At 54.8% G+C, this 27,698-nt stretch overlaps 1 protein-coding gene across 2 annotated transcripts in view; it reads right to left on the reverse strand.

Annotated features, from left to right (window-relative positions):
• The window catches only part of HPCAL1 (hippocalcin like 1), a 113,895-nt gene that overhangs the window by 22,266 nt on the left and 63,931 nt on the right, over nt 1–27,698 (reverse strand). For both annotated transcript variants that reach the window (XM_047782658.1, XM_047782659.1), the window contains exon 2: nt 5,452–5,536. The gene's annotated coding sequence lies outside the window, so the exon portion shown is untranslated. The remainder of the gene's footprint in view (nt 1–5,451; nt 5,537–27,698) is intronic.

A 27,698-nucleotide genomic window follows, 5' to 3' on the forward strand; every position in this document is an offset into this window, starting at 1 on the left:
GAAAAAGAAGGTATGCGTGTCTGTGTGACGGGGTCACCTGGCTGTACAGTGGAAAATCGACAGAACACTATAAACCAGCTATCATGGAAAAAGTAATCATTAAAAAAAAAAATCTCTGTGAGGCATGATTTCCCCTGTCCAGGGACACTGATTCTGCTGCTCTAGCACTCCTCAGGCACACTGCTGCCCCAGGCCCTTTGCACTGGCTGTGCCTCAGCTATTAGCCTGCCCCCTCGCCTTCGTCCTGTCTTCACTCAGGCCGGTTCTCAGTGAGGCTTTCTTTCCCCAAGTCCTCTGTCCAAGACCAAAACCCTAACACGCATTCTTATCTCCTTTCCTGCTTCAATATTTCTCTGTATTTTATTGAGCCCCTTGCCTCTCCCTCAACTAGAACACTGCGGGGAGCCGAGAAAATACAAGTAGCCGAGGAAGGGAGCTTGCATGAACGGTGCAATTCTGAGGGCAGGCTCCTAATCAGAAAAAGAGGCCTGCTGAACGGTGCGGTTCCGAGGGCAGGTTTCTGAACAAGGGGATGCCTGCCTGCACGCCTCAGTTCCGAGGGCAGGCCCCAGAAGACAATAAGGCTCGCCTGCTCACATAGGTGGAAAACCAAATTTCTCAGGAAATAATTTCCATTTTGTGTTGCTGAGTGGGGATTGCGCCATGGGTAACTTAGTCTTTTCTCTTATTCACTTGCTATTCAGTTTTCCTCAGTCTTTCCTGATCATTTACTTATTATTCTTATTTCCCATTCTTATTGTCCTGTGGTGATTTGTGATTTAACAAAATTACAACAATTACAACAATAATATAATAAGAATTTCATCCTGAAGGACTTTCCCCTATTTAAATCCAAAATATAGCGTTTATCTTCTAACTAGTTATATAGGAAACTTTAGAGTTAGGATTTTAATGAGGTTCCTAGAAGTTAGACATATATTATTCTTTTTTTTTTTTTTTGTCTATTTTTTTGCTATTTCTTTGGGCCGCTTCCGCGGCATATGGAGGTTCCCAGGCTAGGGGTTGAATCGGAGCTGTAGCCACCGGCCTACGGCCTAGGTCAGAGCCACAGCAATGCAGGATCCGAGCCGCGTCTGCAACCTACACCACAGCTCACGGCAACGCTGGATCGTTAACCCACTGAGCAAGGGCAGGGACTGAACCCGCAACCTCATGGTTCCTGGTCGGATTCGTTAACCACTGCGTCACGACGGGAACTCAGACATATATTATTCTTGACCAAAAGACACCTAGCTCTGAGTTATAGAAGCTTTTACGTGATATCTAGTTAAGTTGGTTTATATTTTCTTACACTGTCTCCCTGCCATAACGCTTTAAAGATAAGCCCCAGTCTAAAAACAAGATGTGTGAATGCCCAATTCTCGTGTCTGTGACCTCTTCGAGTTGTAAGGACTGGCTGGCCGTGGGATGAGTTGCACTGTCTCCTCCTTTCCATGATGTATGGTACCGAATTGCCCCTAAGTTGTACCCACTAAGTTTAGTTAAAACAAAGATCTTAAAACAGGATGTGTGGCTGCTGTACCGTGTAACAGTTGACCACTGTACTTTTAACACTGCGATGTAACCTGCAGCAAAAAGCTGTCCATATAATCAACCACTGTTGCCAATAAAATCTGAGCAGTCCAGCGCCCTGAAAGAAGGGACAAAGAGGCCGTCTCCGTCATTGTAATTGTACATTCGCCGACGCCGCATCCCTCTCCGATCGGGAAAAAGCGGACGCTCCCTGGTCGCCGGAGCAGGCCTCCGGCAGAACACGGTTTTTGTTTTGGTTCCTTGTTGTTGGTTTTCGTTTTCACAGCTGCACCCGTGGCATATGGGAGTTCCTGGCTAGGGGTCCAACTGGAGCTGCAGCTGCCAGCCTGCACCGCAGCCACAGCAGCGCGGGATCTGAGCCGCATGTGAGGCCTAGGCCTCAACTTGCGGCAACACCGGATCGTCAACCCAGTGAGTGAGGCCCAGGGAATGAACTCACATCCTCACAGAGACAAGGTCAGGTCCTTAACCCCCTGAGCCACAACAGGAACTCTGCCCCTGGCCAAGTTTTATTCCAGTTTGTTCTCCATTGCAAACCTGGAGCCCGGAACCTCTGGCGTGTGTGATCAGCGCATATTTGTCAAGTGTGTGATGGCTGGTGGCAGGCTGGGACCTGCGGTCTTAGCCTCCAGGGCCTGGGGCAGGCAGCCCGAGAGGCAAGGTGCAGGGGCCACTCCCTCGTGTCTGTCACCAAAGGCCAAGGGGCGGAGAAAGGGGAACCTCCCATTTCCTGTCACCTGACCAAGGATGTTCTCGGGCCAGAGGTGTCATCTGCCTCCAGGAGTTTCTGATCTCTTGGTGGTGGGGCGCGGGGGTCACTGAGTATTTGCTGTGTGCGCACTGAGACATCCAGGGGCCTCAGGACGGGAAGAGACACACGCACCACCTCCTCTGTCTCCTTTGGACGCCTTCACCTGCTCCAGCTCCTGACCTGGCCAGGCTCCGCCCCCCATGCACCTGTGCCCACCTGCCAACCTCCAGCAGGCAATACCCAGGTAACCAGACCCAGATCTTCTCCCCACCATTTCCCAGCTTTAACAGGGCTGGAGAAAAATTGGACTAATGAAAGCAGCGACTTCCACGTGCAGCTGTGCCTGTTTTCTTTGGGGACAGCAGCCCAGAGACCCACCCACTGATCTGTCCCCAGGGGCAGAGGTCCCAACCTGGCTCTCTTGTCCTGCCTGAGAGCACACTTGCATGGGGGGCGCGGGCAGGGAAGGTGAGAGGGAAGGACAGAGCAGAGGGAAAACACCTCTGGCTCAGGAAGTCCACACCCCAGCGTCCAAACAAGAGAGGCAGGAAAGCTCCACCCACGGGATGCGGGGAGGAGAGCGGGTGCCCACGCTGGGCCCATGCTGATGCTGGAGGGGACCAGCTATGCTGCCGCCGGGGCTGCTAGGGGCCTGTCGTCTGAACTGCCAGCTCACATCTGGGTTGGGGGGGGCACATATGGAACCAGCGACTTGGCATCTGCCCTCAGCCGCACCCGCTGTCAGGCCGAGCACCCAGAAATTAAGGTGGTGACACATCAACAGGCTGGGGGTCCAGATCTTAGCCTCAGGGCTGGGTGCTAAAGCTGATGTCTTCTGGGCAGAAGGGGAGCATTACAGAGCAGCAGCCTCTGCTTCTAGGGGCTGGAAAATTCCAGATGTTCTGGGAGGGCTCCGAGGAGGGCTGCGCTGGGCTGGGCGGGGGCCGGCAGGGCTGAGCCTGCAAAAAGCCACTTCCCCAAGCCCTCCCGCCACCCTTCGGCACCAGAGCCCGAGTCCCTGGCCTCAGTCCACTGGAGGTGGGCAGGGCAGGGCAGGGGACAAGGAACAGTCATTGTAGTAACTACTGGACCACTGGGAGGAGGAGGAGGGGAGGGGCAACTGAAACCCCCAACCCCCCACTGCCGGCTACAGACACTCTTATTCTTCTTTTTTTTTTTTTGCTTTTTTTTTAGGGCCACACCTGCTGCATATGAAATTTCCCAGGCTAGGGGTCGAATCAGAGCTGCAGCTGCCGGCCTGCACCACAGCCACAGCAACGCAGGATCCAAGCCGTGTCTGCGATCTACACCACAGCTCACGGCAACGCTGGATCCTTAACCCACTGAGCGAGGCCAGGGATCGAACCCTCATCCTCATGGATCCTAGTTGGACTCGTTTCCTCTGAGTCACAACGGGAACTCCCTGGACACTATTCTCAGCTCAAATCTCACACCCACCCCAGGTCCGAAGGTGTGATGAACCATCTTGTGGATGTGACCTGGGGGGAGGCTAAGGGGCCCGGTGGGATCCCAGCGCGCAGGTCCAAGGTCAGAGGCCTTGCTCCCCACCCGCCGTCTGGTTCCTCCCTTGGGAACAGAACTGGACACTCAGCTCGAGAAGAAAGACAGACCCGGAGCAGAGCCAGCTGGCTTCTCAGCCCCTTTTGCCACTGGCTTGGTGCCACCAGCAGGGCAGCGGGGGTCACCAGGAGCCCAACCACGTGCCCCCAGAGGACAGGGGAGAGGCACTTAGCTCCACCCCACGTCGGGAAGGCTTGGAAAGGGATGGAACATATGAGACGGAAACAAAGGGGAGCAGGGGTGCAGGCCGAGGGCACGGGCTGAGCGAAGGCCCGGGGGCTGGACGGCGCCTCAGACAGAACATGTGTGGAGCCTTCACAGTGGCTCCTTTGCACCCAGAGCTTGAGATGAGGCTGGGAGGGGAGAGGAACCGGACAAAAGACCTGGAGTCACGCTGACTGCTTTGCACTTTGCGCCTCGTCTGACGGGAGAGCAGGCAGGGTGCAGAGCTCCAGGTTTGGGGTCCAGACCTAGTGTGGCCTGGCCATGCAGAAGGGCGGGAGGGTGAGGGGGTTTCGGGCGAGGAAGGAGTTGCTGTGGTCAGTCTTTCGGGGAGACGGGAAGGGCAGCAAAGTGGGGGGCAGGAGGGAGAAGACTGCGAGGAGGGGGGTGGGGGAGAAGGGGGCCTTTGGGCCCCGCTGTCAGATGCCCCCACAGGAGAGGGTCCCATGGAGAGGGTGGGGCTGAGAGGTGAGAATGGGCAGAGGGGAGGCTCAGCAGCAAGGGCCTGGGTGACGGGGGCCCCCTCTTAGTTAGAGGAGGGAGGACCGGTACCCACTCCTACCCCAGCATCAGAGGTGACAACTGGAGCCAGCTGAGGGTGGCGTGTCCTTGCATACCCCGGTTTTGGGGGGTGAAACAAATTCTCTTCATCAGGGGAGGGGGGAACCCAGCATCTTTGGGAGGAGCCCAGGGCAGTGGCTGGGGGCCCCCGACCACACTCACCCCTGCCCCTCCCCTGGCAGCCTCTTCAAAGTCCACCCTGTACACTTCTTTTTTTGTTTGTTTGCTGTTTTTAGGGCCGCATCCGCGGCATACGGAGGTTCCCAAGCAAGGGGTCCGATCAGAGTTGCAGCCACCAGCCTACACCACAGCCACAGCAACGCCAGATCCAAGCCACATCTGTGACCTGTGCTGCAGCTTGTGGCAACACCAAATCCTTAACCCACTGACTGAGGCCAGGGATTGAACGTGCATCCTCGTGGATACTAGTCAGGTTCATTACCACTGAGCCACAACGGGAACTCCGCCCCTTTTACTTCTAATGCGCTGCTGATTTCCCTCACGAGACGCATCCCACACCCAAGGCACCCAGGCCAAATGCTTTTACCCACAAGCCCCGGGCCACGTTAGGGCGACAAACTGAGATTCCAGGGGGACCTGGGTGGGTTCTTCGCATCTCTGGGCCCCAGTTTCCTGACTTGCCCCATGGGGGGCCAAGCAGGCTGTCCCCCTCACTTCCGGTCTTCCCCGTCCTTTCTGCTGCCCGCTGGCACGAGGACAGGACCCCACAGAGTGGGGGAGAGCACCTGCCCCCCAGGCCCATCTGGCCCTGGAGCACTTACCCAAGGTCAAGTGGAGGCGGAGAGAGCAGGAATCAGAACCTCCGAGGCTGGTTCCGCGTCCTTGCCCGGGCTCCTAGACCATGCCCTAGAAGAGAGGACAGACCCGTCACGCTGGGGAGGAGGATACCCCAGCCCAGAGCCCACTGACTTTCTTTCCAGTTGCTTCCACGTGCCTATGGGACAGGGGGGACCAGGCTACAGACAGAAAACGGCCTATCTAGCTGCTTAGGGCCGGGCACGAGCATTTGTCCCTCCAGCGCTGGGAGGGAGGGAAGCCACTGCTACGGACTGGACATGCCCCCGAGAGGTGCTGGCCACCCCTCAGGTGCAGGTACCGGCCATCACAAGCCAGGGCCAAAGCTCCGTGTGGCCCGTGGCCTCTGGTCTCAACCCTGGCAGCATCAGCCACCGCGTGCAACACTACGCCGCCTGCGACGCCTGCAGGTCACTGGAACGGCCCACGGGAGCTCCCGCAGCCGAGCTCTGCCCCTGCGTGCATCGAGAGGTCAGGGAGACGTCATCGACCTCCAGCCAACAGGTCAGAGCCACCCGGCCACTGTGGGAGGGGGCAGCCCCTCCAGCTGTCACCGCCGGCTTCAGGTGCGGCCATTCCAAACAGGCCTGTGCCCCGCTAAGGGACCGACCTTCTCTGCCAGCCCCTGCCCTTCCGAACGGGGAGCGCCCTGTACGTGAGACGTCGTTTTAATGCTGATGCTCTGCCGAAAGCCTTCTGTGCATGTGCTTCCGTCACCCGACGCAATCCTCCCAACAGCCCTGTGACGTAGGCATAATTATCAACCCCGTTGTACAGGTTGCAAAACTGAGGCTTAGAGATGCTATTCGCCCAAGGTCATGGCTCTTCCAAGTGGCAGAGACAGGATGGAACTAGCCAGTCCAGGGCTCTCAGGCCCCAGGTCACTCTGCCTTCCTCACTGGCCAGCTCCTCCCTAACCTCCAGTCTCCCTTAAATGCCATCTTTTCACCTGAGGGTCCCTTTTCTTTCCCAACCTACACACAATCCCCACTATTTCCCGGTAATACAAGGTCCTCTCCCTCCGTAGCCATGATCACGGGTTCAATACACTCCTTGGAGGGGTCCCGAGGACCAAGCAGCTCCTCCCCTCAATGTGGGGGCTGGGAGGCTCCCCTCACACCTGCAGAATGCAGGGCTGCATTTCCCCCCAAGCGACTGTGAGCTCCATGAGGGCAGGGAGACGGCGTCTTCCTTTCCGTGCAACTGGTGCCTGGCCCAGAGCCTGTATGCAGCAGGCGCTCAATAATTAATCTATGTTTGACAACTGAGTGCCCTCCAATGCATCATGCGGACATTACTGGAAGCAGAGTGCATTCTGCTCAGAGCTGAAATTCTTTCCCGCTTCACTGATACTGAGATTCAGATGGCAATTAAATTATTTAAATTCACTGCTAGGATTCAGGAGATGGAGTAGAAAAGCCACACATCTTCCCGTCAGAAATTCTCACTGTAGGTCACTTATACGTATAATGTTTTTTTTTTTTTTTCTTTTTAGGGCTGCACCCACAGCATATGGAAGTTCCCAGGCCAGGGTTCCAACCGATGCTGCAGCTGCCGGCCTACACCACAGCCATAGCAATGCCAACACTGGATCTGAGCCGCATCTGTGACCTACACCACAGCTCACCATGACCCTGGATCCTTAACCTACTGAGTGAGGCCAGGGATCGAACCCACATCCTCAAGGAGACTAGTTGGGTTCTTAACCCACTGAGCCACAACGGGAACGCCTACATTTTTTTTTTTTTTTTTTGTCTGCTCTATGGCATATGGGATCAGATGTGAGCTGCAGGTGCTACCTAAGCTGGCAGTGCGGCAATGCCAGAACCTTCATCCACTGTGTGCCGAGCGAGGGATCAAACCTGCATGCCAGGGCTCCAGACACACTGCCGATGACCTTGTGCCACAGTGGGAACTCCTAGATGTGTAATTTTAATAGACTTTATTTATTAGAGCAGCTCTACGTTCCTAACAAAACCGAGCAGAAAGCACTGGGGTCCCCTTTTGCCTCACCAGACACAACCTCCCTCACGTTCACCATCCCCACCACAGACAGGGGGACACTTGTCACTGCCAGTGAACCCACACGGACACGCATTATCACCACCAAGTCATCGCTCGCCTTACAGATCATTCCTCGGTTTGGACAAATGTATAATGTCCTGAAGCCACCATTATCCTACCAAACAAATTTCTCTGTGCTCACCTTGCCCCGTACTCTTTTTTTTTTTTTTTTTTTGGTTTTTAGGGCCACACCCGTGGCACATGGAGGTCCCCAGGCTAGGAGTCTAATCGGAGCTACAGCCTCTGGCCTACACCACAGGCACAGCAACTGGGGATCCAAGCTGCATCTGCCACCCACACCACAGCTCATGGCAACACCAGATCCCCAACTCACTGAGCGAGGCCAGGGATCAAACCTGCATGGTTTCGAGTTGGATTTGTTTCCGCTGCGCCATAACGGGAACTCTAGCCCCGCATGTTTTAAAGGCGCTTTCATGTCAGTGATCTCGGCTAAATTATCTCACGATTCTGTGAGCCCTGTGTCGACGCCCAGGGAAGTCAAGGCCCAGAGAGAGTCGAGGGTCCTTGGCAAGGTCCCTCTCGTGAAAACCGACAACACAGCTGAGTGTCAGAAGGTGCCCGAAGCACTGTGTCTGGTCATCGTCTTATGCTGCCCTGCTAAGAGCCCCAGTGCGGGAGAGCGCATTCTAACTCCCAGTTTACAGAGGAGCAGACACACCCAGGACACTTGCCAAGGTCACATGCAGCTAAGTGGGACGCCCCAAATGCAAATCCCTAAACCCATCTCTTTCCAGAAGCCTCGTTAATTACAGGGGCTTATAGGCGGCGTGGGAATGCAGAGCAAATGCCCCCTCGCGTTGGTGGGGAGGAGGGGGGTCCTGCTTTCCCAGAGCCGGAGCAGATGTGCCCCAGGCCTGCGGCCCTGCAGGGGGGACCTCACCCTCCAGGACACACCCTCCCACCATAACGCACCATAAATGCACAGGGCCTTTTCGGACTGCAGGTCAGTCTGCCGTCTGGCCACAGAGGCCGCCCCCCTTTTCCAGCCTCCCGAGGGTGGTCCTGCAGTCATCAAGCTTAAGGACAGATGAAAACATTCCCAGGCCACAGGGTCACCGTCTCACAGAGACAGCGCCCAGCTTCCCCCGCCCCCCCGAGGAAACCTCGGGGGGGGGGTGTTGGGGGGTGCAGAAGAGAAGCGGTCCCACGGTGCCCCTGGACACGCCCTGCCATCCCCGCCAGGCTCGCTTTCCCCATCTCTGTTGTTGGTTTTCATGACAGTGACCCTGTGAAGGACCAGCTCTGACGCCAGGGTTCTTCCCAGGAGGGGCCATCTCGTTCCAGAGGCTTCTGGCTCCCAGGCTGCTTGGGAACACTCACTCCATTAACTCCCATTGCAAATTTCCTCCTGGCTCTATGGCGAAGCCTCAGGGGCTCCCCAGCCACCAGCCTTCCGGTGACAGATAAAGATTACACTCATTGCTCGAGACGGAATCAAGGAGCAGAAGTCATTAGGCAGGAATAATTATGTCGAGCTCTGTCTGATGGCTCCTGATTTCTGTCTCCCAGCAGTCTTCCAAATGGTCAGGGCTCTTCCTCTCCAGGAGCGCAAACTGCACAGGCCGGCGGGATTCAGACGGACTGGGACGAGTTTAACTGCTCCAGACTCTGGCCAGGAGCAGCACCGGCCGCCTAGCAAGGGTCCCGGGACCCCCTTTCCCTTCGCTGAGCCCGTGGGAGACAGGACAGCATGAAGCCAAAAGCACTGGGCGGGGGAGGGGCACGCTCAGGACTTACCCGCCCCCCCAAACTGGACCCTCCTTCAAGGCCCGCTTCACACCCCACATTCTCCTGCGGGGGTGGGGGAGACCCTTCCCAGCCACCCAGCCCTTTTTGTTCAGTTAGGCCCAAGGCACCTCCCTCCCTGTCTTAGGTTTGGGGTCTCTAAGGAATGACTCAGGCAGTGACCAGGTTGGACTCATTCCCCCCCCCCTTTTTTTTTTGGCTTTTTTAGGGCCCCACTTACAGCCTATGGAGGCTCCCAGGCTAGGGGCCGAATTGGAGTTGCAGCTGCCAGCCTACACTACATCCACAGCAATGCCAGATCCACGCAGCATCTGCGACCTACACCTCAGCTCAAACCAACACCAGATCCTTAACCCACTGAGTGAGGCCAGGGATCGAACCCCTGTCATCATGAATACTAGTCAGGTTTTTAACCTGCTGAGCCACAATGGGAACTCCCTAGATTTGACTCATTCTTGTACTCCCAGCCCCTGGCACAGAGCAGAGGGGGAGTGTGGCAGGACTGCTTGGGTTCAAACCCGAGCTCTATTTCCCAGCTGTCTGACCCCGACCTACTGTTTAACTCTCTCTGCCTCGGTTTTCCAGGATGTAAAATGGTCGTATTTCTACCTAATTCATCAAGTTCTTATAAAGATTAAACGAGCTAATGCGCGCACACACACACACACACACTACTCGGCACATAGGAAGTACACAGTAGGTGTCAACAATGACTAAAAGAGCAGAGAGAGGCCTTGAAAACATTCCAGTGAGAATCTAAACCAAGTAGAAAGGCACAAACTGCCAACACCAACCCAAGAAGAAATAGACAATCTGGGGAGTTCCCACTGAGGCTCAGTGGTAACAAACCTGACTAGTACCCATGAAGACGCAGGTTCTGTCCCTGGCCCCGTTCAGTGGGTTAAGGAGCTGGCATTGCCGTGAGCTGTGGTGTAGGTCACAGATGCGGCTTGGCGTTGCTGTGGCTGTGGTGTAGGCCAGTGGCTATAGCTTCCATTCGACCCCTAGCCTGGGAACTTCCACATGTCGTAGGTAAAAAGGAAAAGAAAAAAGAAAAATTAGAAATAGACAATCTGGAATACCTATACAAGGCAAGCGATTGAATTAGTAATCAAAAAATTACTCACAAAGAGGAGCCCGGGCCCAGATGGCTTCACTGTTGAGTTCTATAAACATTTAAAGAATGAATACCAATTGCTCACAAACTCTCTCAAAAAACAGAAGAGGAGGGAACACTCCCCAACTGGTTCTATGAGGCTCGTACTACGCTGATACCAAAACCAGAGTCTTTACAAGAAAGCTACAAACCGATACGCCCCTGGTGGATGCGGATGAAAGAAAAACAAAACAAAACAAAACAAAACCCTCAACAAAATGCTAGCAGACCAAATCCAGCAACATAGAGAATAAAAAGAAGTACACATAATACCAGGTGAGATTTATCTCGGGAATCCAAGGTTGGTTGATCATCTGAAAATCAATTAATGGACCGTATCAGACAAGAAAATCAAAAGTAAAAATCACACGCTCATCTCAATGGATACAGAAAAAGCATCTGACAAAGTCCGACGTCCTTTCATGACAAAAACCCTCAAGAAGTAGAAGACAACTCTAGTTTGCCAAAGGGTATCTATTCAAAACGCACAGCCTAAATCATATCTAATGGTGACGACACCAGATGCTTCTTCCCTAAAATCAGGAATGAGAGAAGGATGCTCACTCTTGCCACTTGTATTCAACATTATACTAGAGGTTCTAAGTGCTAACCAAGAAAAAGAAATACGAGGCATCTGAATTGGAAAAGAAGTAAAACTACCTCTATCTGCAAATGACATGATCTCTTTTTTTAAATTTATTTTTTATTTTTGCTTTTTAGAGCCACACCTGTGACACATGGAAGTTCCCAGGCTAGGGGTGGAATCAGAGCTGAAGCTGTCAGCCTATGCCACAGCCACAGCAACACGGGATCCGAGCCATGTCTGTGACCTACACCACAGCTCATAGCAAGGCTGGATCCTTAACCCACTGAGCAAGACTAGGGATCGAACTCATGTCCTTACAGATACCAGTCGGATTTGTTTCCATTGCGCCACAACAGGAACTCCAGACATGATCTTATATATAGACAATCCCAAGGAATCCACACATACAAACACATAAAAATCTAGTAGAACTAAGGACGTTAGTCTAGCACAGTTGCTGGATATAAGATTAACATTAAAAAATTAATTGTATTTCTATCTATATACTTGCCTTGAAGAGTCCAAAAATGAAATTAAGACAATTCTGTTATCAATAGCAACAAAAATTATAAAATAAGTAAAAATAAATTAAGCAAGAGCAAAACTTTTACTTTAAACACTGTAAAACATTGTTAAAAAAATTAAAGAAGATCTAAATAATTGGGAAAATATCCCATGTTCATTATTAAGCTGGGAATATTCCTCAAATTAACCTTGAGTTTTCCCAAAGAATGCCAGCTTACTCCTTTGTCGCAATTAACAAGCTATTCCTAACATTCACCTAGGATGGCAAAGGAGCCGGAATAGCCAAAATAACCCTGAAAAAGAGGAGAAAGCAGGACTCACATCGCTCAATTTTAAAACTGATTACAAAGCAATAATATTCAAAACATTGTGGTACTGGAGTTCCTGTCGTGGCTGAGTGGTTAACGAATCCGATTAGGAACCATGAGGTTGTGGGTTCGATCCCTGGCCTTGCTCAGTGGGTTAAGGATCTGGCGTCGCCGTGAGCTGTGGTGTAGGTCATAGATGTGGCTCGGATCCTGAGTTGCTGTGGCTGTGGTGTAGGCCAGTGGCTACAGCTCCGATTGGACCCCTAGCCTGAGAACCTCCGTATGCTACAGGAGTGGCCCTAGAAAAGGCAAAAAGACCAAAACCGCCCCCCCCCCAAAACATTGTGGTACTGACATAAGGTTAGACCTAGAGATCAGCGAAATAAAATTGAGTCCAGAAATAAACCCACACACCTACAGCCAACTGATTTTCTTTTCTCTTTTCTTTCTTTTTTTCTTTTCTTTTTGTCTTTTTAAAGCCGCACCCACACTATATGGACGTTTGCAAGCTGGGGGTTGACTTGGAGCTGCGGCTGCAAATCCGAGCAACACCGGATCCTTCACCCACTGATCGAGGCCAGGGATCAAACCCATGTCCTCATGGATACTAGTCGGGTTCGTTACTGCTAAGCCACGATGGGAACTCCCTCAACTGATTTTCAACAAGTGTGCTAAGACCGCCTAAAGGAGAAGGAGTATCTTCTCAACAGCTGGATACCTGCGTGCAAAATAATGAAGTTGGACCCTTACCTCTCACTATACACAAAAATTAACTCAAAATGGATCAGAGACCTAAAAGTAAGAACAAAAACTATAATTTTTTTTTTGTTTTTTGGTCCTTTTGCCTTTTCTAGGGCCGCTCCAGCAGCATATGGAGGGTCCCAGGCTAGGGGTCCAATTGGAGCTGTAGCCACCGGCCTACACCACAGCCACAGCAAGGCGGGATCCAAGCTGCGTCTGCGACCTACACCACAGCTCACAACAACCCCGGATCCTTAACCCACTGAATGAGGCCAGGGATCAAACCCAAAACCTCATGGTTCCCAGTCGGATTCATTAACCACTGAGCCACAACGGGAACTCCAAAAACTAAAATTCTTAGAAGAAAATGAACATCTTAGATTTGGCAAAGGATTCTTAGATGACACCAAGAAGCCCAAATTACCAAAGAAGAGAGACAAACAGGACCGCATCAACATTTAAAACTTGTGCTTCAAAGGCTGCGATCAAGAAAGCTAAAAGACAATCCACGAAATGGGTGACAATATTTGCACATCCTATGTCTGATAAGGGACTTCTATCTAAATTATGTAAAGAACTCTAGAAAGACAAATACCAAACTGAAAAGTGGGCCAAGGATTTGAATAGACATTACTCCTAAGCGGATATAAAAAAGGCCAATAAACACATGAAAAGATGCTCAGCATCATCAGTTATTAGAGAAAAATGCAAATCAAAACCACAAGGAGGAGTTCCCGTCGTGGCTCAGTGGTTAACGAATCCGACTAGGAACCATGAAGTGGCAGGTTCGATCCCTGGCCTCGCTCAGTGGGTTAAGGATCCGGGGTTGCTGTGAGCTGTGGTGTAGGTTGCAGACGCAGCTTGGATCTGGCGTGGCTGTGAGCTGTGGTGTAGGTCGCAGGTGCGGCTCGGATCCCGCGTTGCTGTAGGCCGGTGGCTACACCTCCGTCCGATTCGACCCCTCGCCTGGGAACCTCCATATGCCGTGGGAGCGGCCCAAGAAGTGGCAAAAAAAAAAAAAAAACCAAAACCCACAATGAGATACCACTTCACACCCATGAAGCTTTCTGGAGTCAAAAAGTCAGATCGATACAAGTGTTGGTGGGGGACCTGGAGCAACGCAAAGACTCACACGCGGCTGTTGGCAACATCAACGGTTCAGCCACTTTGGAAAATAGTCTGACAGTTTCTCAAATGATTAAACATATATTATCACATAACCCAGAGACGCCACTCCTAGGGAGGAACCCAAGAGAAATGAAAATGTATGTCCATCAAAAAACGTGTTCAAAAAATAAAAACAAACAAAAACACCCTTATACACAGCAGCAGGATGCATACTAACCCCAAAGTGCAAACAGCCCACAGAGTCCTCAATTAATGAGTGGATCGACAAAATGCGGTGTGTTCAGACAGTGGAATATGATTTAGCCACACAAAGAAATGAAGTACTGACACAGGCTACAACATGGGGGAACCTTTTTTCTTTCGTTCCCTTTTTAGGGCCGCACCCACGGCATACAGAGATTCCCAGGCTAGGGGTTGAATCCAAGCTGTAGCTGCCGGCCTACACCACAGCCACAGCAACACCGGATCCGAGCCACCTCTGAGACCTACACCACAGCTCGAGGCAACGTCGGATCCTTACCCCACTGGGCGAGGCCAGGGATGGAACCCGCAACCTCATGCTTCCTAGTCGGATTCGTTTCCACTGAGCCACGACGGGAACTCCAAACATGGGTGAACCTTGAACATATGATGCTAAGTGAAGCCAGACACAAGAGGACACGTGTTGCATGACTGTTATATAAAATGTCCGGGATAGGACATCTACAGAGAGAAAGTAGATTAGTGGTTTCTTGGGGCTGGGGGACAGGTGCCACAGGGAATAAGCAGTGGTAGCTGAAGGATGTGGGGTTTCCTTTTGGGGTGATGGAGAGCCTCTAACATTGAAGTGATGGTTGCACATATACGTGTGAATATACACCAACCACCGCACTGTACACTCTACATGGGTGAACTGCATATGAGGATTATATCTCAATAAAGCTGAGGCTTTTTTGGGTTTGATTTTGTTTCTTTTTTACTGCTGCATCCATGTTATATGGAAGCTCCTGGGCCAGGGACTGAATCTGAGTAATCTACACCGCAGCTGTCACAACGCTGGACCCTTTAAGCCACTGGACTGGGTCAGGGATCGAACCCGAGCCACTGCAGTGACCCGAGCCACTGCAGTCAGATTCTTAACCCACCGTGCCACAGCAGGAACTCCTAAAGCTGCTTTTTAAAAACAAAGAAGGAGTTCCCTTCGTGGCTCAGTGGTTAATGAATCCGACTAGGAACCATCAAGTTGTGGGTTCGATCCCTGGCCTCCCTCAGTGGGTTAAGGACCCGGCGTTGCTGTGAGCTGTGGTGTAGGTCGCAGACGCAGCTTGGATCTGGCGTTGCTGTGGCTGTGGTGTTGACCAGTGGCTACAACTCCAATTAGGCCCCTAGCCTGGGAACCTCCGTATGCCACGAGTCCTGGGGGCAGGGACACGGGCCCCACTTTTGAGATGCCCGCAGCCAGTGGAGTGCACTCAGGCATGTGCCAGGTGTCGGGGGAGGGGGGCAGTCAAACACAGCTCTAGGGAACACTCTGCTTTCAAGGAGGTGACCTGGTCACCGAGGGGGTGGGGGGAGCCCCTCAGGATATACGCTTGGTCCAGGCTCAAAGAGCTCTCGGCTCCTGAAACCACGGTGCTGTCCTCCCAGGGCCCTCTCTAGGAATCATCACTAAGAGACCAGGGTTCTAGGGCCATTTCTGGGCCCAGCTCCTCCCCTCAAGGCCCAGGCCTGGAGGGCTTGGTGCCCATCGTCCTCGCCGGCCCGTCCTTGGGAAAGGCAGCTATAAACGCTTCCTCCTGGGAGTTCCCGTGTGGCTCAGCTGGTTACAAACCCGACTAGTATCCCTGAAGCCAGCTTCAAAACCCCTGGCCCGGATCAGTGGGTTAAGGACCTGGCGTTGCCATGAGCTGAGGCGTAGATCGCAGACGTGGCTGGGATCCCACGTTGCTGTGGCTGTGGTGTAGGCTGGCAGCTGCATTTCCATTCACCTCCTAGCCTGGGAACTTCCATAGGCTGCAGGTGGGGCCCTGAAAAAAAAACAAACAAAACCAAACCAAACAAAACAAAACCTTCCTCCTGCCAGGGCTCAGTGTCTCCTCGCGCACAGACCCAGGCCTCCCGGGAGGACTCTCATCTGCCCGCTTAGACCAGGGCCGGATGTGTACTCAAGAGATGACAAATTATTTTAATATATCCTGAAATCCAACTTAATGAGGAAGCCAAGTCCCCAGGGGAGAAATAGTGGGGCGAGAGTCAAAGACGGAGGGGGTTTGGATTATGACCATTTCGGAGGTGACTGTGGCTTTAGGGCGACTAATTCCAGCACCGTCCCCAGGTGATCAGGGCAGTTGCTCAAGGGATACTTTCCCACAGACACTTGGCTCAACGTAGAGGCATTTTCTTCCGCTGCTCCGTCCGAGAACTGAGGTAGACGGGGCCAGTGTCCCGCAGATGTCCCCAGGGGGCGCCAGTGAGGCCACGCAGGCTGCAAGCTTCACCAAAGAAGGCAGGACGCCCAAGGTGACAGTGAACTCACCTGAGCCCTGCATGGCCCTCTGGTCACCAGGGGCCCCGGGTGCCGGCCACCTTCCCAACTGCCGGGGATGTTGACGACACCTTATTGTCACTCTCGTGTCCACCGCCGTTACCAGGGTACTTGAGCTCTCATCACAAAAGAACCTACCCTCTCCGACCATTCTGGAAAAACTGCCATATTAATGAAAAAAGTCCACACACACCCCGTGAAGCAGAAACTCAACCCCTTGATATACTCCCGACAGGAAAATGGACATACGTCCACCAAGGACGGGTGCAAGAAGGCTCTCGGCCGCAGGATGTGTAAAAGCCGCTGGTGGAAACTGTCCCCACTGTCCATCTGTCATTGAGGGAAAAAGCCATCATGCGTTTGTACAACAGAGGACCACAGAGCCATCAGAATGCACTGCAATGACACGCGACACTGATGAAGCTCCAAGCCGGACGCAGAGTGAAGCATCGGACACAGAGGATGCCCTGCCATTGAGTCCGTTTACAAAACGGATGCATGGCGAGGGGCATCAAGACAGCGGCTGCCCTTGGTGGGGGGCAATGACTGGAAATGGTCATGAGGGGGCTTCTGGGTGCTGGTGACACAGGCTTGCTCATTTTGTCAATACTGGCTGAGCTGTCTCCCTACTGCCCACAAGTTAAATTTCGGCCAAAAGTTAAAGAGAGGACATGAGGCACCCACTGTCATTCCTGCATCCATCCTGGCCCACCTGGCAGATGTGGGGGCTTCAGGGGAGCCACACCCAGGCTGGGGACAACTGGGAACAGTTCCCACAGCCCACAGACGTCTCCAGGGACCCGTCCCCTAGGGAAGAGGGGGGGAAGGGAGAGCCCTGAGTGGGTCAGGCTGGGTTCAGGCCCTGACCGCTCCCAGGAGCCCCCATCTCCTCACACCCGTCCAGAGAGGCCGCTGCTACAGATGTGAATTTTCACAAAGTGAAGACCCCCATGGACCCCCCCTGCCTCCCCGCACAGCCCACACCCCCTGCAGAGTCAGCCACGCACGGGCTGGACGGAAATTTTCCGAGGAGCCACTAGATGCCGGCCCTGGGGATACTGGGTGTGACAAACACCTGCTCTCAAAGGGCTGACTTTCCAGTCACGAGACCCCGATGGAGAAAGGAAGCCCAGCTCACACAACTCCAGGAAGAGGATAAAATGAAGTGATTTGACAAAGATCACCGGGGACAAGAGGCGACACTCTAGCTTGGAAGCTCAGGGAGGTCCCGAGTCAGGGGCACACATGCGGAGGAAGGAGCAGACTTAGAAGAAGGCTCTGGGCAGAGGGAGCAGCACGTGCAAAGGACCCGCGGTAGGAGCATGCTTGGCCTCGTCCAGGAGCAGCAAGAAGATGAGTGTGGCCGAAGCCTGGCGAGCAAGGCGGGGTGGGGGACGGAGTGGATGGGGTGTAAGGGGTGTAAGGGGGGGAGGTCGGCAGTGAGCAGGGGCTCCGAGGGCAGGGCAAAGAGTTTTTTTGTGGGGTTTTTTGGTTTTGTTTTGTTATTTGCTTTTTAGGGCTGCATCTGCAGCATGTGGAGGTTCCCAGGCTAGGGGTCGAATCAGAGCTACAGGTGCCGGCCTACACCAGAGCCACAGCAACGCCAGATCCGAGCTGTGTCTGTGACCTACACCACAGCTCACGGCAACGTCAGATCCTTAACCCACTGAGCAAGGCCAGGGATGGAACCCGAAACCTCACGGATACTAGTCAGGCTCATTAACACTAAGCACAATGGGAACTTCCTTTCAGGGATTTTTGTTTGTTTGTTTGGGTTTTCTTTTTTGGCACCCCGTGGCCTACGGAATTCCCAGGCCAGGGATCAGATCTGAGCTGCAGTTGTGACCCACGCCACAGCTGTGGCAATGCTGGATCCTTAACCCACTGCACCTGCTGGGATCAAACCTGCGTCCCAGGGCCCCAGAGACACCACCGATCCCTTTGCGCCACAGCAGCTTGTGCTTCCCTTTTTTTTTTTTAAGCACAATTGTTGTAAAAGAACTTTGAAACTAGAGAGTTCTACACACACCAGGCACTGGGCAAAGGGGTTCTGGGTTTCCCTGGAACTGGGGGAGCAGCAGAAAGCAGGACCTCCAGCCTCTCCCGGGGGTGGGGTAAGCGGGGACAGCTCACGTCTAAAGGTGCTTTGTTTCCCTGAGATGTAAAATCCAAGCTTGTTCACTCTTGATTCTCCATGAGCAGGAAAGAAAATAAAATGGCTCATTGCCCATCAATGAGTTCTTTGACCTCGAGAGCCCGGGCCACTGCCCCCCCCCCTCCCCCCGCAAAAGAGCCTGGGACCGGGGGCCATAAAAACCCTGCCCTGGCCTTCTTCTCCTCCGGCGTCTGACGCCTCCTGTTCCGGAGGGAGGAAGAAAAAGCAAACCTTTGCCAATAGAGAACAATGAGGCGGCCACGGGGGAAACACCAGTGAGCCCGGGGGAGACCAGACGGCAGCAAGAAAGCCAGGCCCGATCCAGCAATTTCTACCTGGGGGCACATTCTGTCCGCAGACACCCCACCCCTACTGTCAGCTGTCTGTCTCAGCTTCTGCAGCCGAGGGGACCTGCCTGGGGGGTAAGGGGGGCGGGTGCTGCCAGAGGCTACACCTTGTCCTCCGGGAGCAAGAAGGAAGCCAGGAACGCAGCTCTAATGAAGGATTTATGCGTCACTGAGCAAGAGCTACAAGGCAATGCAGCGGATGGGGCTGGAAGCGGGGGTCCATGCAAAGGAGCGCCCGGCCAGCAGCCAGGTGCCGGTCCCTGGCCCTGACTGAAGCCCCTGGTGGTCCCGAGGCCCCAGCACCTAGCATTTGAGGACCCTGACAACCAAGTCCCAGTCCAGCGACAGCGGGGGCCTCAATCCCACCCAGTATTGAAGAGGCAGAAATTTCTGAGACTCCTTCCCACGCAGCCCCCCTCTCCTGGGGCCCTGGGGGGTCTGTGAGGCCTGCCTGAAGCCTGTCTGCTGGGGCTCCTGGCCCCTTTAGACGGAGCACTTGGAGGGCTGAGTCTTGCTGCCACGTCTCCCACGCACGGCGCCTGGAGCAGGGCAGACTGTCAAGCATCGTTTAATGAATGAATCAGCAAGTAGGCCGCTGAGGAAGAGGAGCCTCCAGATGAGGCTACGGAAGAATGACACAGCCGCACCATGGAGGGCTCCGAACATCGGGGCAAGAGGGAGCCATGGTGGGCTCTGGAAGAATGGACTAGGAGGAAGATCAGCCTGGCAGCCTGGGCAGGCAGGAAAGCAGTGCCAAGGCCGGTGTCAGGGGGACCCCTGGGGGCCGTGGGGGTGAGCAGCCTGGCACTGACACTCGTGAAAATGGGGGGGGATTTTTTTGGGGGGAGGGTCTTTTGTCCTTTTAGGGCCACACCCACAGCATATGGAGGTTCCCAGGCTAGGGGTCTCATCAGAGCTACAGTTGCTGATCTACGCCACAGCCACAGCGACGCGGGATCCGAGCTGCATCTGTGACCTACACCCCAGCTCATAGCAACGCCAGATCCTTAACCCACTGAGGCCAGGGATCGAACCCACAACCTCATGGTTCCTAGTTGGATTCATTTCTGCTGCGCCACGAGGGGAGCACCGAAAATGGGGGATTTTTAAGGGTGATTGTGATCGTATGTGGCTTCAGCTGGTCACACACAGAAACTGGGAACACCCCCCCCCCAAGATAGGGCTCCACTGAATTGTTGGTATTAACGTCCTAATTGCCAGCCCAGCCTAACACCCCAGCTGGTGCTCTGGTCTCTACACTCCCTGAAGCTCGTGAGCGGGAGGAACAGCATAACTTCCCCACAAAGGGACGGAAAGGAAGGTGCCCAGACAAGAGCCGAGCTGCCCCTCAAAGCAGCCTGCAAACGGGCGCCCAGGGCCGCGGCGGATGAAGGCAAGTTCTCCTGCGAAGCCACTTATTCAGGAGCCAACAGAGCGCACACAGCCGAGCTGCCAGATCTGTGATGAAGGGATAAGTCCTGCGAAAACACAAATAAATTATTCATTCCCCACAAACGAGCAGCCTCTGGGTTCCTGCGGCAGCCGCCGCACCACATGAGCCCGAAAGGTTCTGCGCATCCTATTAGTGACACGGCTCAGCCGAGCAGAGGCTGGATCCCGCCCCCACCGGGTGTAGACAGCTCTCGCCGGGAGCTGCCCACGCTGCTCTCCATTCTGCGTCCACGAGTGAAATCAGCCCAGCATTACATGGAAGATCACGGCCCCCCTGCCCTGGCCTGGGGGGCGCAGGGATCACAGCCCCGCTGCCCTGGCCTGGGGGGCCTGGGGCTTCTGGGCAGAGTGTTTGCACTGAGGACTCGGTGCCACGAGGTCGCCTTCCACTCACAACCGCCCAAGAGCTGCCCTCATGCCCCCACTGCCCATCAAGACCTAAGCCCAGAGGGGGCCCTGCTTGCTCGAATGCAGACTCCTAGGCTCCCCCCAGGCAACCTCTGGGGCTCATCCCACGGCACTTGTATTTCCAATACGCCCTGGGGCTGAAGCCACCAGGAGGAAATGCTGGGGTCGCCTCTGGACCAAGCAGGGAGTCCCAGAGTCACCCCTGGGCAGCCCTAGGTCAGGTTCTGGGCCTCTCAGGGGCCCCGGGGGACTCTGGTGGGCTCTTGGGAGGATAAGGAATGTTTGCAAAGTGACTGTCAGATGCTAGTGCCCCACAGAGGCCACGCACCGCTGGGTCTCTGCCCCGCCTCTCATCGCCGCCTTTGTATCTTTGATTCCAGCTCACTTCCCAGTCGGGAAGCAGCGTCTGGGGTCTTTCTTGACTGTTTCCTTGCCCAGAATGTGCCCTGGGTCCTCAGATGACGCCTCTTCTTCCCGTCCAGCTCACACTCCCCTCCTCGGGGCGCCTCCAACTCACTTTTAACGCACTTTCCCAGGACGGCCGCTTGGCCTCCGAAGCCACAGGGGAGACACCCAGAGGACACGCAGTCTTTGCCCTCGTGGCACCCAAGCTGGCACAGAGCCGTGCGTTCAGCGTGGGGGTGGCGCAGGGACTGGGTGACAGGGAGAAGATCACGTCCACGTCACTCGTGCAGCGGAAAGCTGTCTCTTTGTGGACTTGTCTCGTGTAATGTAAGCTGGGTCCCTGGTGGGTTTGGTCCCTCGGAACCTGTCCTTGCTCGATGGTCTGGGGTATGTCTCACCTTGCTCCTTGCGGGGAGAAGTGGCTTATCTGACCTGACTGAAGAAATCACCTTCCAACCCCGCCCCCCCACCTCCGTCTCCCCTACTCTGTCCCGAGCTTCTCAGCTGTCTGCCCACAATCAGGAAACTTTTTGTTTGTATGTTTTTTGCTTTCTAGGGCCGCACCCGGGGCACATGGAAATTCTCAGGCGAGGGGTCAAATCAGAGCTACAGCTGCCGACCTACACCACAGCCACAGCAACGCAGGATCCTGAACCCACTAAGCCAAGCCAGGGCTGTAACCCACATCCTCATGGGCACTATGTTGGGTCCTTAGCCCCCTGAGCCATAACGGGAACTCCAGGAGACATTTTCAAGGGTGAGGGCAAGGAGCAGGAAGCTGACTCTGGCCATAGGGCAAGTGTACCCACCCAGAACTACCAGCAAAAAGTTGTGTGAGCTGTGTGTGTGTGTGTGTGTGTGTGTGTGTGTGTGTGTACACGCATACATATAATTTAGGAATATTCAACCAGGGCGATTTTGCCCCTGGGGACATGCAGCAATGTCTGGAGACATTTCTGGTTATAACTGGGGGGTGGAGGGAGTTGGGGGCGTCTGTCTACTGGCTCTTGATGGATAAAAGCCAAGAATGCTCCTGAACACCCTGCAGTTCCCCCCAACGAAGGATCAAGCACCCCAAGCTGCCCTCAGTGCCGAGGGTGAAACCCTGATATAAACACAGTCCCCAGATCATCAGCGCTCGGGTTCACCTCTCCCTGGGTTCAGAATCTAGTGGCCGGGGCTGTGCTGCTGGGACCACACTCTCATCCCCAAATGCCGCGTCAAGGGTCCCGCAGGGCACAGAGCCACCCCACACCACTGCTCTGGAGTCCTGCAGGACGAAGCCCCACCCCCCACCCCCCTTCTCTCAGACTGGGAGGGGCTCGAGGAAGTGCCGGGGCCCTGCTGTGTGGCCGGCAGGAACACGAGGCCCCTTTGCGACAGGCTTGCTGTGGAGACCACACCCAGGTTTTATCCTCACCCGGCTCAGGGGCAGGCAGTGATGTGTTAGGGAGCCTGGCCCTCGGCGTAGCCTCGCCCCGTTGAGGGCCTGGGGCGCCGCCAGGGGACCCAGACCAACCAAGACGCCCAGCAGTTCCCACATCTGCCCCGACTGGTAGGAGTGACGGCTGGTCTTTGAGACGGAGCGGAAGTATCGCTTACGCCTTCTTTCACTCATTCAAAACACGTTTAGCTGAACGCCTCCTCTGTGCCAAGCACTTCCTAGGTGTTACATATGCAACAGGGAACGGGAACAATTCTGGCTTTCAAGGAGCTCATTTAAGTGTGCCAGGAGATTACAGGGCAAAGGGACACATGCCAGGAGTACTGTGAGTGCAGGATTTGAGGGGCGCCATGGGGAGGCCGATCTACGAATCTGGGGCGGCTTCCTGGAGGAGGTGACATCGAAACATCCACCTGAAGGATGCATAAGAGTTAGCCATGCAGAGGGGGGACATGCAGAAGGGTGGGGGCTACAGAGCAGCCTTGCCAAGGACTTCCTAAGATGCTGCCTCACCCAGGCAGGGGCAGCTGATGCACCACAGGTCAGAAGGTGGCTGCCGTCAGCAGCCCCAGCGCCCGGGTCAGAGGGGCCTGAGTGGATCGCAGTGCAGAGGCCTTTGCCAGGGGTCCCCAGGCCTGGGTCCAGCAGGGCCAGCAGCCTGGATGGAAAAGGCCCTGGGACCAGTCATATATATTTTTTTGCTTTTGCATTTTAGGGCTGCATCTGCAACGTATGGAAGTTCCCAGGCTAGGGGTTGAATTGGAGCTGTTAACTGCTGGCTTATGCCACAGCCGCAGCAACGCGGGATCAGAGCTGCAGCCTGTGGCAACGCTGGAATCTTAACCCACTGAGCAAGGCCTGCATCCTCATGGATGCTAGTCGGGTCGACCCGCTGAGCCACAACAGGAACGCCAGGGGCCAGTCATTTTAAAGACACAAACAGCAAATACACACCCACCCCTGCTGGGCCCAAGGTAACGCCCCCAGAATTAAATACTCTCAGCCCCCACCCTGCCCCCTCCAACCGCCACCCACCAACCCACCACCTTCTGGCCACCCCCGGGGCCTGTCAGTCTGAGGCCCTCAGACCCAGCCAGCCTCGTGCACTTTCTGACTGAGGGCTGGATTTCTTTTTAATTATAAATTTACTGAGGCAAAGAGAAACGCAGCCCACGGTCGCTCCATCAGCTCATCCCACACCTCTTCAGGGCTGTAGGCATTTGTGCAATTAAAATTGTGCCAAGCTTTTCTGCAATAATAACAATTCCTGGGGACTCAGGGCAGGGAACCACGCTTCCCTTACAAGAGGGCCCCTGGCTCCCAGAAGCGGACGCACAGCGGGGCCCACTCCGGATTCCAGCTCAGGGGCTGCAGTGCAGCCTGCGTGGACCCACCGGGAGGAGTCAGGACCCGAGTGTGCGCACAAGCCTCCCCCATCTGCCCATTTTTTTCTCAAACTTGCACACTCACAAATGAAGGAATCTGTACGTAACCAAAGGGCAAAGCTGGCCCGTAACCTGTTACATTTCATCTTGTGCTCCATGCATCCTTTCAACCCACCAGAGCCCCTGGAATGGAATAACTCTCCAGTTTTGTACCCTCGGCCAATCTGACACGCACGCCATATCCCATAAAGCAGTGGCTGAAAAAGCAGATGTGGTCAGAGCCAAGGCCCTGGCGACGGTCCGCTCATCACTGGAGGCCTCTGATGGGCTCATTCGACTGTCCGTGAGGCCATCTAAGCACCCGCGTTCAGCTCCCGGCCCCAGAGGCCCAGCTGCCCCCCGCTTGGAGGGCTGGGCCCCCAGCTGTCCCCCGATGGCTCAGCCGCCACTAAAGAGTCCAGGTCGGTGCCCTCCCTAGGGCCCCCCTCAGACCCCCTCCCAGCGCCGGCACCCTCCCCTTCGAATTACCCCCCAACAGGTAAGACCTCAATCAGCTGAGAAGCACACAGTGAAGGACGTTTTACAAACAGAAAGAGGGGGACAGGGTTTGGGGGAGGCGGCCGTGACAGACCTCAAGTCCCATCTCTGCAGTCACTCAGCTCACGTGAGCAACCTCGGGTCTGTGTGCTGGAGACTCTAAGATGTTTCCAGCAGATGGAGGGGGTGGAGGAGGCCGGGGTGGGCGCGGGGCAGGTCAAGGGTCAGCTCCCAACCCAATTGGCCCCTCTGCCCTGATGTTCCTGGGCGGGTGCCAGGGACACAGGACGGCTTCCTGTGGAATGAGAAGGCCGGGCTGAATCACGTTCAGGACCAAACCTTTGTGACTTGCCATTAACGGTTCGATTTACAAAAACTTTTCAAAGACTCAAGGAAATGGGCTGATATAGGAGTTCCCGCTGTGGGGTGGTGGGTTAAGACCCCAACTGCAGCGGCCTGGGTGGCGAGGGAGCCTCGGGTTCAATCCCCGGCCTGGCACAGCGGCACAGCGGCAGTGCAGGTTGCAGCTGCGTCAGGTTCGATCCCTGGCCCAGAAACTTCGGGTGCAGCCATGAAAACAAAAGAAAAAGAAAGAAAATGGGCTGATAGGACACTAAATGGGAAAGATGGGAGGTGACACGAATGTCACCTGATGTCAATGACAGCGTACCTCTCGGTCTCTTCCGCTCTCTGTAAATAAACAGTGACCAGAAAAAAACAGCGCCCGATATTAGCTGCGATCGTCTCGGACCTGCAGGCCTGTGGATTCTATTTGCTTTCTGCTTTGGGGCATTTTTCACCTTTTTTACAATAAGCATTGATAATAACCAGAGCGGAAATATTCTGAAGGACACGCTTCTCCACAGGTGCCCAATAGACAGCAACCTCCCCCAGGCCCTGGACCCCGCAGTGCCCTCCTTCGGGGACAGGAGGTAAAACGGACAGCTGTGGCCAAAGCTCTGCCCACGTAGGCCTCAGAAATGTTAACCCGTCACCCAAATGGGTCCCTCCCTCCCTTAAAGGAGACTTTAAAAAAACACAACAGATGTGTGGTTGCCCAGGGCAGGGGGGGGGGGGGAGGAAGTGGATGGGGGAGCTGGGCTTAGAGACGCAAACTATTCCACTTCGGATGGCTAAGCAGTGAGGTCCTGCTGTGCAGCGCAGGGAACTAGAGCCAGTCTCTCGGGGCAGAACATGATGGACGATGATACGAGAAAAAGAATGTAGAGAGATGTATGACTGGGTCACGCTGCTGTGCTGCAGAAACTGACACAACGCTGTCAATCAACTGGACTCTAATTAAAAAAAAAAAGATAGGAGTTCCCGTCGTGGCACAGTGGTGAACGAATCCGACTAGGAACCATGAGGTTGCGGGTTCGATCCCTGCCCTTGCTCAGTGGGTTAAGGATCCAGCGTTGCCATGAGCTGTGGTGTAGGTTGCAGACGCGGCTCGGATCCGGCGTTGCTGTGGCTGTGGTGTAGGTAGGCGGCTACAGCTCCGATTCGACTCCTAGCCTGGGAACCTCCATATGCCGTGGGAGCGGCCCAAGAAAATGGCAAAAAGACAAAAAAAATAAAAAATAAATTTAAAAAATTTTAAAAAGAATAAAAAGGATAAAGGACAAAAATCAAGAAACAAACATGAGACGACGCCCTCCTCCACTTGGCCTCGGGCAAGGCAGCTCCAGAGTCCTGACATGAGAAAATCCAGAGAGTTGGGAGAGCTAAACACGCTCAGCATCCTGCCCTGTCACAAATCCCCCCGGGAGCCTGGAAACAAACACGTTCCCCCAAAGGGCCGGCGTCAGCCTGTCCTCCATCACCGGGCTGACGGGAGAGGCCTGGAAAGAACAGCTGTGCTCAGCTAAGGCCTTCGGTCCAAAGGGGAGAGGCCTCCAGGCCCCCGGTCCTCCGCCTCTGGCAGTGCTCCCCCCTGCACCTGCTCCAAGGCAGGTGCCTGCCCCGCCCCCGGCAGCTCGTGCTCCTGGGATGACAGCGACCCTTCATGTGTGTTTACGGGTTTCCTTTCCAATTCTTCAGACCAGAGCTCCCTAATACCCACTCTCGTCTCTCAGGGCCAAACCCAGCACTTGGGTGGAATGGAAGAGGGGAGACAGGCAGACGGCAGGCAGGCCTGGCTCAGGGCTTCCGGTGACCAGCCTTGGCCCTGTGCGCTGCCCTTGCAGTCACTCAGCAGCGGGGGACACTCAGGGTGCGGGAGGGAGGGGAGCTTCCCGAAGAGAGACCGGCGGGTGGGCTTGGAGGCAGACCAGGGGGCCCGAGCCCACCGGAGGGAGGCACACCCAGATGGGAGGGGGTCCTGCGTGGCCGGGCACTCAGGCACCAGCCAGGTAGCACCTAAGGATGAGGCCAAAGGATGAGGCCACTTACCTATTCCGGAGCCCACAGGCTGGGAAAGACCCTCATCTGCACACAGACGGCAGGGACCACCCACACCTCTGTCCAGGTGACACTGCTCACCTCAAAGCAACGGCAAAGCCATAAATCCAGAGTGTCCGGCGAGTGTGGACACACCAGGTGTGCTGGTCAGCTCAGCCACCTCCCATTCGGCCATTCAGCCCGGACGCAGAGCCCACTGCCTGGCCTCCCCCACATCTCCCGATGGCGCTTTCTAGAAGGGCCGATCGCCAAACAGCAGGGCACTAGTTTACTAACTGTAGAGCAGGCTGAGGAATGAAATACAAAGCCTGCAAAGTCGGGCCATGTGGGATGACTTTGGATAAACTACAGCAACATTTTCAGTAAGTGATCATGTTAGGTCGCAACACAGTATGTGAGAAATACGGTCTCATGATGGTGAACGTGGGACGTTCACAAGCCTAGGGACTCTGAGATAGTGTGATTTGGGGCTGCCCTGCCAGCCTGGAGGGTTATTCCCCAACTCAGTTTGTTTTGGCTGCGCCTGTGGCATACAGACATTCCCAGGCCAGAGGTTGAACCTGTGCCAAAGCTGAGACAATGCCAGGTCCTTAGTCCACTAGGCCGCCAGGGAACTCCCCTGGCTCAGATTTCTGATGTAGCCCCAGACTCCTCTGCCTACCCCTCCCTCCATGAGTCTTGCCCTGGCTGTGCCTGGACCACCCTTCTCAGCAGTGACCCCACACTCTGCTCACATATCACCTTTCACCCCCGCTTTTGTGGACGCCCCAAAGCATGTGAAGTTTCTGAGCCGCAATTGCAACCTACACCACAGCTGTGGATCCTTAACCCATGGGGCTGGGCCAGGGATGGAACCTGCATCCGGGTGCTGCAGAGATGCC

The sequence above is a fragment of the Phacochoerus africanus genome, chromosome 5 (genome assembly GCF_016906955.1).
Source record: "Phacochoerus africanus isolate WHEZ1 chromosome 5, ROS_Pafr_v1, whole genome shotgun sequence".
NCBI classification, from domain to species: Eukaryota; Metazoa; Chordata; class Mammalia; order Artiodactyla; family Suidae; genus Phacochoerus; species Phacochoerus africanus.